General features: G+C 48.9%; 1 long non-coding RNA gene across 1 annotated transcript in view; it reads left to right on the forward strand.

Moving 5' to 3' along the window:
• Positions 1-17163, forward strand: part of LOC116983269 — a 98678-nt gene that overhangs the window by 18037 nt on the left and 63478 nt on the right. Inside the window, exon 2 of the long non-coding RNA XR_004414662.1 lies at positions 15850-15936. This is a non-coding gene — a long non-coding RNA (uncharacterized LOC116983269). The remainder of the gene's footprint in view (positions 1-15849; positions 15937-17163) is intronic.

Consider the following 17163-nt stretch of genomic DNA (forward strand, 5'->3'; position numbering starts at 1 on the left):
TTGGCTTTGAATCCATTCACTTTTTCCTTCCTCGCTCTTGATTTAATTAGGACGGGGATAACTGGACGGGAAGGGTGTGAGCAGATACTGGAGAGAAACACAAAGTGCTGGAGGAACTCAGCGGGTCAGGCAGCATCTGTGGAGGGAATGGACAGATGACTTTTCAGGTCGGGACCCTTCTTCAGACTGATGGAGTGGGGGGTGCGGGGGTGGGAGAAAGCTGGAAAAGAGAGGTGGGGGTGGGACAAAGCGAGAGAAGTGGTGGAGTTATTGCATTTACCGGCCTGTTAAGCTGCAGCAAGTAACAACTTCATTGTGTAAGAAGGAACTGCAGATGCTGGATAACTCAACGGGTTGGGCAACATCTTTGGAGACTCAGGAACAGCTTCATTCCCAGAGCTATAGCGGCTCTGAACTGGCCCTGCTGAGTGCCCCCCACCCCCCATGGACTGTCTCCCTTGGATGATCACGTCACACAGACACATCTGCACTTTAGTCTGTTTGAACTGTTTTACTGTTGTAATGTTCCTTTTACAAACCATGTTTCTCGGGGTATCTAAATCTAAATTTTATTAGTTATTTAAGTTATGACATCAGATGGAAGCTGCAAACCCAAATCTCGTTGCACTTATGTGCAATGACAATAAAAGATATTATTATTATTATTATTATTATTATTATTATTATTATTATTATTATTATTATTATTATTATTATTATTATTATTATTATTATTATTATTATTATTATTGAAAAGGAATAGGTATCGTATTGGGTCGAGACCCTTCTTCAGACCAAAGAATTTCATTGTTCTATTGCGGGTACAGATGACAATGACACACTCTGGAATCTCGAACACCCACATACACACTGACAGAGTCTGTCTGAAGAAGGGTTTCGGCCCGAAACGTTGCCTATTTCCTTCGCTCCATAGATGCTGCTGCACCCGCTGAGTTTCTCCAGCATTTCTGTGTACACACTGATAGAGATCAGTCGTGCCCTGGTTTCCAGGTCACTGGGTCCAAAGATGGGAGGACCCGTTCGCGGATAAAAAATGCGCAGTTCTATCGCATCTTCCACCACTCACTCATCCAAAAGGAATGGGTGACTTTTCGGGTTGAGGTCTGAAGAAGGGTGAAGAAACGTCATACATTCCTTCTCTCCAGTGATGCTGACTCTCCCGCTGAGTTACTCCATCTTTTTGTATAACTTACCAAGCTTTGTCCCCCCCCCTCCCCCCATTTCTCTTTATCAGCTTTCTCCCCCTAAACCCTCAGTCTGAAGAAGGGCCCCGACCCGAAATGTTGCCTATTCATTCCCTCCGCAGATGCTGAGTTTCTCCAGCACTTTGTGCGTTGCTCATGTTTGAGTGAAGCCCGTGTTGTGATGTAGGAAACCTGCAAATAAAATAAGGAGAGATAATGACCAGATAACCTGCCATCTGATGTTTCTGCAGGGATAAATACTGGTGCCAATACACAACGTGTCAAAATAGACCAGGGATCATGTGTCCATCTGAGAGGGGATCTACGTCAATGATTTGGATGCCAGGATCAAGTGTCATATATCTACGTTTGATGAAAACCCTAAAAGTGGTGTCACGGGAAGGCAAGCTGGTGAGGAAAGGCACACAGTGCTGGTGTAGCTCAGGTCAGGCAGCATCCCTGGACAACATGGATAGGTGAATAGGTGATTTTCGGGTCCAGACCCTTCTTCAGATACTTCTCCAGGGATGTTGCTTGACCCGCTGAGTTACTCCAGCACTTTGTGTCTTTCCTTGGTAAACTAGCATCTGCAGTTCCTTGTTTCCACAGGGTGGTAAGGAATGCTTTTGGCATGTTTACTTTCATCAGTCAGGGAACTGAGTACAATTCAGTCTGAAGAAGGGTCCCCAGACGAAACATCGCCTATCCACATTCTCCAGAGATGCTGCCTGACCTGCTGAGTTACTCCAACACTTTGTGTCCTTTTGAGTACAGGTTCCATCTAAACCTGCAGATTAATATATTTTGAAGGATCTTAACTCCTTTAAAACTTATTTTATGATATCCAATACATACCACTCATCACATGCCTTTGTCACAACAATGGCACCTTTCTCCTCCTTTGTAAAGATAGTCATTGAGTCATACAGCACAGAAACAGGTCCTTAGGCCCAACTCGTCCGTGCTGACAAAGGTGCCCCATTTAAGCTGGTCCCATTTGCCTACACTTGGCCCATATCCCTCTAAACCTCTCCTAGGATCACCTCTCAGCCCCCTGCACACCAAGGAATAAAGCCCTAGCCTGACCGACTCCCTATAGCGTTTAAGAAGGAACTGCAGATGCTGGAAAATCGAAGGTAGACAAAAGTGCTGGAGAAACTCAGCGGGTGCAGCAGCATTTAAGAAGGAACTGCAGATGCTGGAAAATTGAAGGTAGACAAAAGTCGACTCCCTATGGCTCTCTCTATCTATCCCCCTCAAGTTGCATAAGGTCACCCCTAAGTCTCATTGTTATTGTCCCCGCCTCTGGGAGCCCGTTCCATATATCCATCCCTCAGGTTCCTATTAAATCTTTCTCCTCTCTCCTTAAACCTATGCCTTCTGATTTTTAATTCTCCTAGCCTGGGGATAAAGTTCTCCTGTTTATGATCGTGGATTTCAGTTCCTCGGCACCTCTGACCCTGACTCTATCCCGGTTTATGTTTGGGTATCTGAATTCTCCGGATATTAAGGCCCTTGGGCGTTGTCACATGTTAGAAATTTGCTGACAGATTTCCTCCCAGTCCCACACTGCTTGGTGTCTGTAATTCATCGCCCGCACTGTGACTGCTTCGTTTTGTGCTTCAGCTCAAACTTCAGTGTCTCATTTAATGATCCTTCCAACGTTTCGTTCCTCCTTACCCCTTCACCGTGCCCCACATGGACCTGCACCCATTTCTCCCCCTCCCCCTCCCCCTACATTCCTTCCTCCGGATTCACAATACACCTCTCTTTTAGCTTAGTTTAGTTTCGAGATACAGCGCGGAAACAGGCCATTCGGCGCACTGGGTCCGCGCCGACCAGCAGTCACCACCCACTATACTATCCTACACACTAGGGACAATTTACAATCCTCATCAAAGCCATTTAACCTACAAACCTGTACGTCTTTGGAGGGTGGGAGGAAACCGGAGCACTCGGAAAGAAAACCCACACGGTCACAGGGAGAAGTCCAAAATTGGTACAGAGAGCACCCAAAGTCAGGATCGAATCCAGGTGTCTAGCACTGTAAAGCAGCAACTCTATAGCAGTCCCACTGTGCCTTCTCTTCTATCCTTATCATACCTTTTGTCTTTCCATCTCTGGCTTTTGTCCAAACCATCTGCCAATCGCCCCTCTATCACAAGCCAGGCTTTATCCTGCTCCCACCCTCTCTTCCAGCTTTCAACACCCTCTACCACAGTCAGACTGTAGAAGGGTCCCGGCTTGAAACGTCGCCTATCTATGTTCTCCACAGATGCTGTCTGGCATGGACTCGGTATGCCGAAGGGCCCGTTTCCATGCTGTATCTCTAAACTCTAAACCAAACAAACCCACTAAGTTACTCCAGCACTTTTTAAATTGTTCCTTTTCACAGAGTAAGCACAAGGAACTGGAGATGCTCGAGTCTTGTGTAGATCACAAGGTGCTGGAGGGATATGCAGGCATACGAGATGAGGTTATCTTGGCAGCACGTTTATCTGAAATAAAAACAGAAAATGCTCAGCATTTGTGCGAGAGAAACAGAGTTAATGTTTCAGGTCTCAATCGGAGAAGTGCCGAAACAATTGGTGAGACTACACTTGGACTATTGTGTGCAGTTCTGGTTGCTCTATTACAGGAAGGGTGTGATGAGGTGAGAGGTGGTGCAGAGAAGATTCACTGGGACTGGAGGACTTGAGACTGGATGGGTCGGGATTGTTTTCCTGGGGTTGCAGGAGGTTGTGGGGTGAACTTATAGAAGTGTATAAAATCATGAAGGGCATGGATAAGATAAATGGTCATGTTTCTATTCCCCTTGGTAAGGGAATCTAAAAACCAGAGGGCATATGTTTAAGGTGAGAGGGGAACTTTTTCACTCAGTGGATATATGGAACGACTTGTCAGAGGAGGTTAGCCGAGGCAGGTACTATAACAACATTTAAAAGACACTTGGGCAGGTATATGGATAGGAAAGATTTAGAGGGATATGGGCCAAATGAGGACAGTTGGGACTGGCGTTGATGGTGCATCTTGGTCAGCATGGGCGAGTTGGGCAGAAGGGCCTGTTTCTGTGCTGTGTGACACTGTGACTATTGGGGAGAGTGTCCTGTCCCAGAGTGAACAAAGGCCGGCTCCGTCCCCAGCCAGGCACAGATGGAGGGGAACCTGCTGCCTTTGTCTACCAGGCCCCCTTGAGGAACAAGATAAACTCGATGCTTCTGGGTGGGTCTCTGACGCAGGGCGTACGAGTAGTTTGAAGAATTGACCGCGCTCCAAGGTGATAGCACTTCCCTTTAAATAGCAGACGATTGCACGGTGAAATCTGATGCCCCGCGAGCAACTGAAGCCAGCGGGCACATGGTTTCACGTTGCGTTCCAGCATGCCTCTCCAGTTTCACTCCATTAACTCTCCACTTTCCCTGGTCTACCGTGGCTGCTCACAGCACAGCTGATCGGCTCAGTGCTAGTGGTGGCACCAGGGCAAAGGCACAGAGGGGCACGGGGGAGAAGACAGGGGGCCCGAGGAGAGAGGCTCAGGAAGAGAGAGGCAGAGGCACAGCGGGGCAAGGGGGCAGAGACACAGTGGGGCTGGGGCAAGAGTTTCAGGGAGAGAGGCCAAAGGCACAGCGGGCTAGGGGCGAGAGGCTCAGGGAGAGGGGGCAGAGGCAACACTGGTCAGGGGGCCAGAGGAACAGTGACCCAAGGGTCTGAGCCACAGTTAAGCCCAACACATGTGAGAAAGAATCTCTCATCTTTTATGTTTTCTTAGCTCCCTGGCAGGTGTGTATGTGTGTGTGTGTGTCTATATGTCTGTGTCCGTGTGTGTCTTTGTGTGGATGTGTCTGCTTGTGTGCATCCATGTGTGTGTGTGTGTGTGTGTCTGTATGTCTGTGTCCGTGTGTGTCTGCTTGTGTGCATCTTTGTGTGTGTGTGTGTGTGTCTGTGTCCGTGTGTGTCTGCTTGTGTGCATCCTTGTGTGTGTGTGTGTGTGTGTGTGTGTGTGTATGTCTGTGTCCATGTGTGTCTGCTTGTGTGCATCTTTGTGTGTGTGTGTCCGCAAGTGCGCATATGTGTCTCTGTGTGAGTGTATGTGAATAAATGTATTGGCCAAGTATGTTCACATACAAGGAATTTGCCTTGGTGCTCCGCTCGCAAGTGACAACATGACATACAGTGACATTAAGAATGACACATAAAACATTAAACATTAATAATAAAACAATATCGATTAAACATGTGAATTAAATAAAATACCAGAGCAAAAGGAGGCTACAGATTTTTGGTTATTGAGTAGAGCTACTACTCGTGGAAAAAAGCTGTTTTTATGTCTGGCTGTGGCAGCTTTGACAGTCCGGAGTCGCCTTCCAGAGGGAAGTGATTCAAAGAGTATGTGGCCAGGGTGAGAGGGATCAGAGATGATCTTGCCCGCTCGCTTCCTGACCCTTGCAGTGTACAGTTCGTCAATGGAGGGAAGGTTGCAGCCAATAACCTTCTCAGCTGATCGGACGATTCGCTGCAGCCTCCGGGTGTCATGCTTGGTGGCTGAGCCAAATCAGACCATGATGGAGAAGGTGAGGACAGACTCTACGATGGTCGTGTAGAATTGGACCAACATTGCCTGTGGCAGATTGTGTTTCCTCAGCTGCTGCAGGAAGTACATCCTCTGTTGTGCCTTTTTGACTGTGGATATGATGGTGGCCCTACATTTAAGGTCCTTGGAGATGATGGTTCCCAGGAACTTAAAAGACTCCAAAGATGTGACTGTGGTGTTGTTGATGGTGAGAGGGGTGAGGGGAGGAGGAGCTCTCCTAAAGTCTACTATCAATTCCACTGTCTTAAGAGCAATTAGCTCCAGGTTGTTGCTATGACACCAGGACGTCAGCTGTGTCACTTCCTATCTGTAGGCAGATTCCTCCCCATCCTGGATCAGTCCAATCAGGGTTGTGTCATCCGCAAACTTGAGAAGCTTGACAGAGGAGTCAGTGGAGGTGCAGTCATTGGTGTAGAGAGAGTCTAGGAGAGGGGAGAGTACGCAGCCTTGCGGTGCTCCTATGCTGAGGGTTTGCGGGTCCGGGATGTGCTTTCCCAGCCTCACATGCTGCTTCCTGTCTGTCAGGAAGCTGGTGATCCACCGACAGAGGGGTTCAGGCACAGTCAACTTGGAGAGTATATGTGCATGCGCGTGTGTCTTTATGTGTATGCATACCTGTGTGTGTCGTATGCGCATGTCAGCCTGTGCATGTGTGTGCACATGTGTGTGTGTGTGTCTGTGTGATCATCTGTGTGTATTTCTCTGTATTTCTATGTGCATGTGTGTTACTTGGCCAGGATTGCTGCGTGTGGCTTGATTTGTACGCATACAGTGTTATCTGACGTGACCGGATGGCACGCAAACAAAGGCTTTGCACTGCATCTCGGTACACGTGACAATAATAATCCAATACCGACACCAATGTGGCCAGGGCTCGAGGGCCTGAGCTACAGGGGGAGGTTGGGCAGGCGAGGACTTTATTCCTTGGGCCTCAGGAGGAAAAGGGGTGATCGTATAGAGGTGAATAAAATCATGAGGGGAATAGATAGGTTGGATGCAGGCTTTCAGGAGATGGGACATTGAATACAAGAGCAGGGAGCTGAATCAATCAATCAACCTTTATTGTCATCTTGCAATGCAACATTTGTACAGTGCAAAATGAGAAGACGTTTCCCAGGGAATACCGGAGCATCGCTTATGAAACTTAAAACATTTCACACATAATAACAATAAAAAACAATCCAGTCCCTGATGAAACAGTATAAATAGTTAAAAGCAGGTAAAACGGCAACATTAAAGTACAGTAAAAACAATCATTCAAATGTCCAGGGCAGCTGATTTGAGTGGCCATTGCCAGAGTTGTTAAAATGTCAGTGCAAAGCCACAGAATCAGGTGGAGTGACTGTTTAGCAGCCTCACAGCCTGTGGCAGGAAGCTGTTTAGCAGTCTGGTAGTCCGGGCTTTGATGCTACAGTATCTCTTGCCTGATGGCAGGAGATCCAGGTGTGTGTGGAGGGGGTGCAGTTTGTCCTTAGCTATTCTCTGAGCTTTTTTCAGACAGCGGCTCTGGAACAGTTCTTGTATCGAGGATAGGGAGGCAGTTGTTGTACCGAGGGGAGGAGGCAGTTCTTGTACCTGCATCTCGTCTTGAGACTCCGTGGTGGAATGCAGATCTTTGTGAAGACTCTTACTTGGAAGAGGTGCAACCTTATAAAACTTTGGTCACCCACAGCCCGGAGTGGAATTGTGATCACCACACTACAGGACGGATGTGATAGTGTTGGAGAGGGTGTGGGGAGATTGACCAGGATGTTGCCTGGGATGGAATGGCTCAGTTATGACGAGAGAGTAGGGAGGATAGGACTGATTTCCCTGGAACAGGCGGTAAAGAGCTCCGCTCTATGATCTCTGGTAAAGAGGGGCCAGGATTGAGCTGTACGACATTAAGATGAGTATAGATAGGGTTGACCTCCCATATCAGAGGTACATAAAACTAGAGGACATAGATTTAGGGGAAGGGGGTAGTCATTTTGTGAGGCTCTGGGAAGATATTCTTCATCCATTGGGTGGTGGATGAAGAGTCACTGGCAGTGTTTAACAAGTGTCACGACCAACACTTAATCACCCAGGGTAGAAGGCCGCAAGCTCTTAATACGGAAGGGTGTCCACTGGTCATGTTCAGAGTGTTTAGTTGTCATCTGTACCAGCAACAGAAAATGAAAGTCTCATTAGTGCGGCTTAACAGATTTGTAAACACGATAACACACAGATAAATATATAATAAATAGCACAGTAAATTAATAACCGTAATACTAGGTAACTATGATATTGCAAAATCGAAGTCCGTAGTGCAACCAAGACACAGTCCACAGTAGATCACAGTTGCTGAGGTTAGTGTTGTGCAGTGTTCAAGAGCCTGATGGTTGCTGGGATGAAGCTGTTCTTGAACCTGGAGGTCACGCTTTTCAGGCTCCTGTACCTTCTTCCTGATGGTGGCAGAGAGATGAGAGCGTGGCCAGGGTGGTGTGGGTCTTTGATGATGCTGGCTGCCATTTTGTGGCAGCATCTCCTGTAGATCCCTTCGATGGTGGGGAGGTCAGGACCCGTGAAGGACCGGGCAGTGTCCAGCACTCTCTGTCGTCTCCTCTGTTCTAAGTGGTTGAGGTGACTTCCCATCTAGGTAACATCGAGGAGCAGAGAGTGGGGCAGGAGCGTCACACATGACAGAATTATACTGACTGCTTAACAAGGCCTACAGTGCTGCAGCATTAATCCCAGGGATTAATTTTTTTATGGGGATTTACATTCAGTGCTGGTTTACACCAGCAGTTCCAATTGTTCAGTCATTTCAAGCAGTCTGCAGAACCTAACAATGGAAGATTAGAGTGGGAGCAGGTCACATGGTGCAGCTGGTCTGGGCTGGGCTTGGCACATCACCCACAGCAGGTCACCACAGCAGGCTCTATGTTCCCCTCCCCACCTCCCTCGGCCCCTACCCTCCCACTGAGGTGTTGAGCTGAGGCATGGTTTCTCTCTGAGTGGGTGTAAAGGCCCAGGAACCAGTCCATCCTGTGACCTGGGGAATGTTCATCACCAGCCAACGCCACTAGTTCTGGTGTTTAAGAAGGAACTGCAGATGCTGGAAAATCGAAGGTACACAAAAATGCTGGAGAAACTCAGCGGGTGCAGCAGCATCTATGGAGCGAAGGAAATAGGTATTTCCTTCGCTCCATAGATGCTGCTGCACCCGCTGAGTTTCTCCAGCATTTTTGTGTACCCACTAGTTGTGGTTCTGGTTGATTACTGAGCATACACCCCATAAGTGGTTATCTCGCACAGGTCGATGGGAGTAGAGTACTGATTACATTTTGAAGTGGGCCTTTTTGACCAAGTTGAGATCTAGTTGCTTGAACCCCTTTTTAAATGACTTAACATCGGGAGCAGCACATGTGTTGGGTGGTAACCTATTCCATTCCCTTAGCGTCCTTGGGTAAAGGGAATATTGGGAGCAAAGTTTAATGAAATTTAGCGAGTTGATGATGTTGTTTTGTCTTGTTTCATGGCAGTTAGTGCCAAAGATTATAGAGACTTTGGTTAGTGCTCTGGGATGACGGGAGATTTGATGGCGCGATTTTGTGAATCTCCTTGTAAATTGCAAGAGACGTCCCAGGTCTCTGTTGTTTCTGGGATCTTCCTGTGTAGAACTGATGGGGTCATTGCCTGCAATAGGCCCGCATGGGACTGTCCATCTGACATCCACACATAGTGCCCCTCGTAGCACCAGAGGAGTCAGCCTGACATCCTCACAAAGCACCCCCCGTAGCACCAGAGGAGCCAGCCTAACATCCTCACAAAGCACCCCCTGTACCACTGGAGTTGTATGCCTGACATCCACACAAAGCACCCCTGTACCACTGGAGTTGTATGCCTGACATCCACACATTATGCCCCCTGTATCTCTGGAGGTGTACGCTTGACATACACACAGCACTCCATGTACCACTGGAGGTGTACGCCTGACATCCTCACAAAGCACCCCCTGTACCACTGGAGTTGTATGCCTGACATCCACACATTATGCCCCTGTATCTCTGGAGGTGTACGCTTGACATACACACAGCACTCCATGTACCACTGGAGGTGTACGCCTGACATCCTCACAAAGCACCCCCTGTACCACTGGAGTTGTATGCCTGACATCCACACATTATGCCCCTGTATCTCTGGAGGTGTACGCCTGACATACACACAGCACTCTATGTACCACTGGAGGTGTACGCCTGACATACACACAGCACTCTATGTACCACTGGAGGTGTACGCCTGACATACACACAGCACTCTATGTACCACTGGAGGTGTACGCCTGACATACACACAGCACTCTATGTACCACTGGAGGTGTACGCCTGACATACACACAGCACTCTATGTACCACTGGAGGTGTACGCCTGACATACACATAGAGCACCTCCTGTAGCATTGGTGGTGCACACACTGGCGTCCACACACGGTGCCCCCTGCAGCTCTGGAAGTGCACACACTAATTCCACACACAATCCCACCACTGAGTGTTATTTCGGGGAGGTTTGACCGGATGCCGTGGACTTGGGGTCTGGAATGACCCCTGCGTCAGTGCCTTTGGCCCTGCGTGGGTGTGGGAGGCTTGGAGCTGGCAGTTCCGAGACAGGCTGCCAGACGGGAGCCCCACCCTGGTCACCATAAATCTGATGCTCTCACCAAACAAACGGCTCCTTTGTCCAACCGCTGCGGTTCGATTCCTGTGATTATATACTCACAGCTAGGCAATCCTGGCAGCTGGACTGAAATTAAAGTCGTGAATTCGTCAAACGGCCAGGAGTAGAGTGAGGTCCCACAGCCTCTGAACCTGCCCCCCTCCCCACTCAGCTCCTGCATGTTCATCAACGCTACCTCACATCTCCCTCCACCCACCGTGATTCCCAGCGTCACTCCTGCCCCCTCTTACATAACCCCCCCCCCACTCCCCTCACCCCACTCTCTCCCTCACCAGGAACCCTCATCAGCCCATTGCTCGACCTCCTAATGGCCTCTCGGTTGAGGGAGTGAAAAATCCCTCAAACTAAAGAGATAGAACTATCTTCCTCCACTTTCTCCGAGGGTGGAAATGCCAAATACTAGAGGACATAACTTTAAGGTGAGAGGAGCAAGGTTTAAAGGAGATGTGTGGAGCAAGTTTTTTACACCTGGAACTTGCTGCCAGAGGTGGTGGTGGAGGCAGATATGACAGTGCTGTTTAAGAGAGTTTTAGATCGGCACGTGGATGTACAGGGAATGAAGGGATATTGATCGCCTGCAGGCAGAGGAGATTGGTTTATCTTGGCATTATGTTTGGCACGGACATTGCGGGCCGAAGGGCCTGTTCCTGTGCTGGACTGTTCCGTGTTCTATCTGTTTGGCCGGTTGCTTTTAATTCCTGGCTGGGTCACGAGAAAAGAACGGCTTTCTTTATCTAATGCTGGCTTTTGATTAAGAGCCTCATTAGAGGCTTTTGGCTGACTCTGAAGGCAGGGTATTTGAAGGAAAATGACTGGTCTGGGCGAGAGGCAGCGGATGTCAGTGAGGCGAGATAATGTGCAGGTAGTGGCATGTTGAGAGCCGAGACTGGCACCGCCCCAGGGACCCAGCGCAGGACCTCAGTTATTTGTTGTTTAGAAGCAACTCAAATGACTGGACGGAGGAATATGTCAATGGCATAAAGATAGGAATAATTGTAAACAGAGTGAATGGAAACGTTCAATTAGTCAGAGGTATTAATAGACTAATGTTGGAACTGTGGGAATTACGAGGTCACAGTGGGTCTACTCCAGAATCTTTACTTGGGCTCAAAGACTCGCACAGCACCGAAACAGGCCATTCGGCCCAACATGCCCGTGCCAGCGTCAAGCACAAAGTGATGGAGGAACTCAGCAGGTCAGGCAGCATCTGCGGAGGGAACGGACAGACAATGTTTCGGGTCGGGACCCTTCTTCAGACTGATGGAGTAGGAGCTAGAAAGCTGGGAAAGAGAGGTGGAGGCGAGACAAAGCCTGGCGAGTGATAGGTGGATACAGGTGAGGGGGTGATTGGCAGATGGGTGGAGTAAGTGACAGAGGCTGGAGGTGAAAAGGAGATAAAAGGGGACAAAAAGGGTGTTAGACAAGGAGAGAAGAGGAGAGATGAAATGTGAAGCCAGAAGTTGGACAGACTTGAGTTGTTTTCTCTGGAATGTCAGAGATTCATAACATTAGGAGAAACAAGCATCTGCACGTCCTTGTATCTCCAGGATGTGCGGGGCAGATTTTTTACACAGAGGGTGATGGGTGCCTGCAACGTGCTGCCGGAGTGGTGATGGAGGCAGATACGATAGTAAGGTTTAAATGACTTAGACAGACATATGGATAGGAAGGGTTTAGAGGGATATGGGTCAAATGCATACAAATGGGACTTGCCCACTATGTCAACTTGGCCGACATGGATAAGGAAGATTGAAGAGCCTGTTTCCATGCTGTACAACTCTGTGACTCCCTAAATCATGAAACATAGAAACACAGAAAATAGGTGCAGGAGGAGGCCATTCGGCCCTTCAAGCCAGCACCGCCATTCAAAATCAGTACCGCGTTCCTGCTTTCTCCCCATATTCCGTGATTTTGTTAACCCTAAGAGCTATATCTAAATAGCGGGGTATCTAAATCTAAATTTTATTAGTGGGGTATCTAAATCTAAATCTAAATTTTATTAGTTATTTATGTTATGACATCAGATGGAAGCTGCATACAAAATCTCGTTGCGCTTATGTGCAATGACAATAAAAGATATTATTATTATTATTATTATTATTATTAACTATCTCTTGAAAACATCCAGTGAATTGGCCTCCACTGCCTTGAAGGATTTGAAGAATGATCTGCCTCCACTCTTACAGTCGTGTTGGGGTAAAAGTTCTTGTTTGTTTGGCCATCTTTTTGTGAGGGGGGGTTGTCAATGTGAAAGATGCCACAAAACATTCTCACGATGAGTGGGTTTTTATTGCTGCATGTACTGACTCACCTCGACATCGGACTCCGCACCACGAGCCAGCAGCCAGCAGCCAGCACAGCACTGGCAGAGAGGTAACACCATGCTGAGAGTCTCAACCAGGAGGCCACCAGCCCATAACACTCTAAAGACGTAGGGGCAGAATCAGGACATTCGGCCCATCGAGTTTGCTCTGCCATTCAATCATGGCTGATCTATTTTTCTCTCTCAACTCCATTCTCCTGCCTTCTCGTAAAATTTGATGCCCGTACTAATCAGAAACCTATCAATCACAACTTAAAAAACACCCAAATGAAGGCACGGTGGCACAGTGGCGCAGCAGTAGAGTTGCTACCTTACAGCTGGCAACTAACCAAAGACCCGGGTTCGATTCTGACCACAGGTGCTGCCTGTACGGAGTTTGTACGTTCTCCCAGCGACTGTGTGGGTTTTCTCCGGGTGCTCTGGTTTCTTTCCACACTCCAAAGACGTACAGGTTTGTAGGGTAATTGGCTTCAGTAAAATTGTAAATTGTCCCTAGTGTGTAGGATAGTGCTAGTGTACGGGGTGATCGCTGCTCGGCCGGGACTAGGTAGGCCGAAGAGCCTGTTTCTGCACTGTATCTCTAAACCAAACTAAAGACGGCCTCCATGACCGTGTGTGGCAATGAATTCCACAGATTCACCGCTCTCTGGCTAAAGAAATTCCTCCTCATCTCCATTCTAAAGGTAGGTCCTTTCCTTCTGAGGCAGTGCACTCTGGTCCTAGACTCTCCCACAACTAGAAACATCCAGTTAGCGTGGACCCATTGGGCCGAAGGGCCTGTTTGCAATGCTGCATCCCTCCTTGACTGTCATTGTTATTAAGCACGTGATTAGGCAGAAGGATATTGCTGGGACTGGAGGGCCTGAGTTAGAAGGACTGGATGGGATGGGACTGGTTTTCCTGGAATGAAGGAGACTGAATGGTGATCTTATATAGAGTCCAGAGTCAAGAGATTTTATTTGTCATATGCACCGGATATAAACTGGAACAATGAAATTCTTACTTGCTGGCACATTCAACGCAACAACTATGAACATAAACAACAGTAGAGGTTTCGAAAATCATGAGAGGCATAGATAAGATGGAAGGTCACAGCCTTTTGCCCAGGGGAGCGATATCTAAAGCTGGAGGGCACAGGCTTATGATGAGAGGGGAAAGATTTAATGTTCTGTCTACCCTATCTTCACACAGAGACCATGGGTATATGGAACAAGCTGCCAGAGGAAAGGTTTAGGTTTATTACTGTCACGTGTACCAAGGTACAGTGAAAAGCTTTGTTTTACAAACAGATCATATATAACTATACATAAATACAATCAAGTCAAACTCAAGTACAATAGGTAGAGAGCAAAGGGGAATATACAGAGTGCAGAATATAGTTCTCAGCATTGTAGCGCATCAGTTCCGGAGACAATATCCAATGTCCGCAATGGGGTCGCGGTGAATCGGACAGCACCCTAGTTTATGGAAAGACTGTTCAGAAGCTTGATAACAGAGGCTATTAAGAACCTGTTCCTGAGTCTGGTGGTGCGCATTTTCAAGCTTCTGTACCTTCTGCCGGACGCGAGCGGGGAGAAGAACAAATGACCGGGGTGGGACAAGTCTTTGATGCAGGTGGTCAGTGTGGAAACAAAGCAAGGAACAGAGGAAACTCAGCTCATCAGAAGGTTTAGATGGAATGGTAGAACACAGGGAAATAGATCAATATCCCTCCATTCCCTGTGTGCTTTCTAAAAGTCTCGTATGCACCGCTTTCCACACAGTCATGAGGATATAGGGAGTATAGTTTGGGGCAGAAAACGCATCCTTGTGTAGAGAGTATTGTGGACTATCCTCACTGATCGTGGTCTGTAGGTCAGGTAGTCAAAGATCCAGTGGCGGGTGGGGGTGGGAGGGGTTCTGACTCCTAGCTCCAGGAGTCTAGAACCTGGTTCAACTACAACAGGGCGGCACAGTGACGTTGCAGGTAGAGCCACTGCCTCATAGCACCAGAGACCAATAGTCAATAGTCAGATTTATTTGTCACATACACAAGGAAGTGCAGTGAAATGAACTTGCCAGCAGCGGTACAATAAAAAAGAGCACACAATACACATAAAAAATTTAACACAAACATCCACCACAGCATTCATCACTGTGGTAGAAGGCACAAAGTTCAGTCAGTCCTCCTCCATTTTCTCCCGTGGTCAGGACCACAAACCTCCGCAGTCGCCGCTGCGGGCGGCCAGATGTACAGGCGAGGCAAGGCAAGTCCCGAATCGGTGCCTCCCTGCCGGAGACCATGGCTTCAAGATGGTGTAGGCTGTGGGCCGGCGGTCGGAGCTATTCTCCTCCAGGGTCCCCAACGAGGGATCCCAGGCTCCGGAAGCCACGCCAGCTGGAAGCTCCGCAAATTGCGATCGGAGCACTCCCTTCTGGTGGCCCTCAGCGAGGGCTCGCCCGCTCCACGATGAAAAGTCCACGCTACGCCCACTGCTGAAGCTCCTCTCCGTGGAGGAGGTGACCGAAAGCGGTTCCCCCCTTACCCTCCCCCTCACCACCCCCCACACTAGACACACCGAGAGACATTAAAACACACATTTGGACACACTAAAAAAAAATAAAAAATGACTAACATGCTGCTGGCAGGGCAGCCGCCTCGCAGCGCCCCCACCAACCAAGCATGAGAGAGAGTTCAAGAGCGACCAGAGGTCAATCCTGACATCGGGTGGTGTCTGTGCGTGTGGAGTTTGCACGTTCTCCCCGTGACCGCGTGGGTTTCCTCTGGGTGCTCCGGTTTCCTCCCACATTCCAAAGATGTGCGGGTTTGTAGATTAATTGGCCCTCTGTATATTGCCCCTAGTGTGTAGGGATTGGATGAGAAAGTGGGATAACATCGAACTAGTGTGAACAGGTGATTGATGGTAGGCGTGGCCTCGATGGGACCCAGGATCTGTTTCCATGTTGTATTTCTGAACTAAACTAATGTTAAGATGGCAGAACTATAGTCAATAAATGGGAGTCTGATGCAGGTGTCCGTCCCTGTTATCTAGGTTTTCCAGAGATGAATGAAGGACCAGGCAAAGTGCAGACCACATAAGCGAGGAGATGTTGTCACAGCAGGAGATTTACTATTGGTGGTACATGACAAGAAATCCCATTTTATGTTTTTACTAGACCAAGTGCAGACCCGTTGGGGGGGGGGGGGGGGGGGTGAGAAGAGGGGAGGGAGGGGAGAGGAGGAGGAGGAGACGGGGTAGATTTGGGAGGGAAAGGAGAGCGGGGTAGGGGGTGAGAGATGGGGAGAGAGATGTGAGGGCGGGGGGATGGGGAGGAGGGAGGGAGGGGGAGAGGGGTGGGGGGAGAGAGGGGAAAGAGTGGGGAGGGAGAGTGGAGGGGAAGGGGGAGAGAAGTGGAAGAGTGGGGAGGGAGGAGGACAGGGGTAGGGGGAGTGATGGAAGAGGGACAGAGGGATAGGAGGAAGCGGGCGGGGGGGAGAGAGGGAAGGGGGTGGGATAGAGAGGGATGGGAGAGGGAGAGGGGGAGGAGAGAAGGGGGAGAGTGGGGAGGGAGGGAGCAGTAGAGGGGTAGCGGGAGTGGTGGAAGAGGGACGGGGGAGTGGTGGAAGAGGGACAGAGGGGTAGGGGAAGGGGTGGGGGAGAGAGGAAGAGAGAGAGGTGGGGGAGGGAGGGGGGTGGGGTAAGGGGATAGAAGTGGAAGAGTGGGGAGGGAGGGGTAGGGGGAGTGGTGGTAGAGGGACAGAGGGGTAGGGGGAAGGGGGTGGTGGTAGAGAGGGAAGGGGGGTGGGGGAGAGAGGGATGGGTGGGAGAGGGAGAGGGGTGACGAGAGGGAAACATAGAAACATAGAAATTAAGTGCAGGAGTAGGCCATTCGGCCCTTCGAGCCTGCACCACCATTCAATATGATCATGGCTGATCATCCAACTCAGTACCCTGTACCTGCCTTCTCTCCATACCCCCTGATCCCTTTAGCCACAAGGGCCACATCTAACTCCCTCTTAAATATAGCCAATGAACTGGCCTCAACTACCTTCTGTGGCAGAGAATTCCAGAGATTCACCACTCTCTGTGTGGAAAATGTTTTTCTCATCTCGGTCCTAAAAGATTTACCCCTTATCCTTAAACTGTGACCCCTTGTTCTGGCCTTCCCCAACATCCGGAACAATCTTCCTGCATCTAGCCTGTCCAACCACTTAAGAATTTTGTACGTCTCTATAAGATCCGCCCTCAATCTTCTAAATTCTAGCATGTACAAGCCGAGTCTATCCAGTCTTTCGTCATATGAAAGTCCTGACATCCCAGGAATCAGTCTGGTGAACCTTGTCTGTACTCCCTCTATGGCAACAA

This window comes from Amblyraja radiata, chromosome 18 (assembly GCF_010909765.2).
Source record: "Amblyraja radiata isolate CabotCenter1 chromosome 18, sAmbRad1.1.pri, whole genome shotgun sequence".
Taxonomy (NCBI): domain Eukaryota; kingdom Metazoa; phylum Chordata; class Chondrichthyes; order Rajiformes; family Rajidae; genus Amblyraja; species Amblyraja radiata.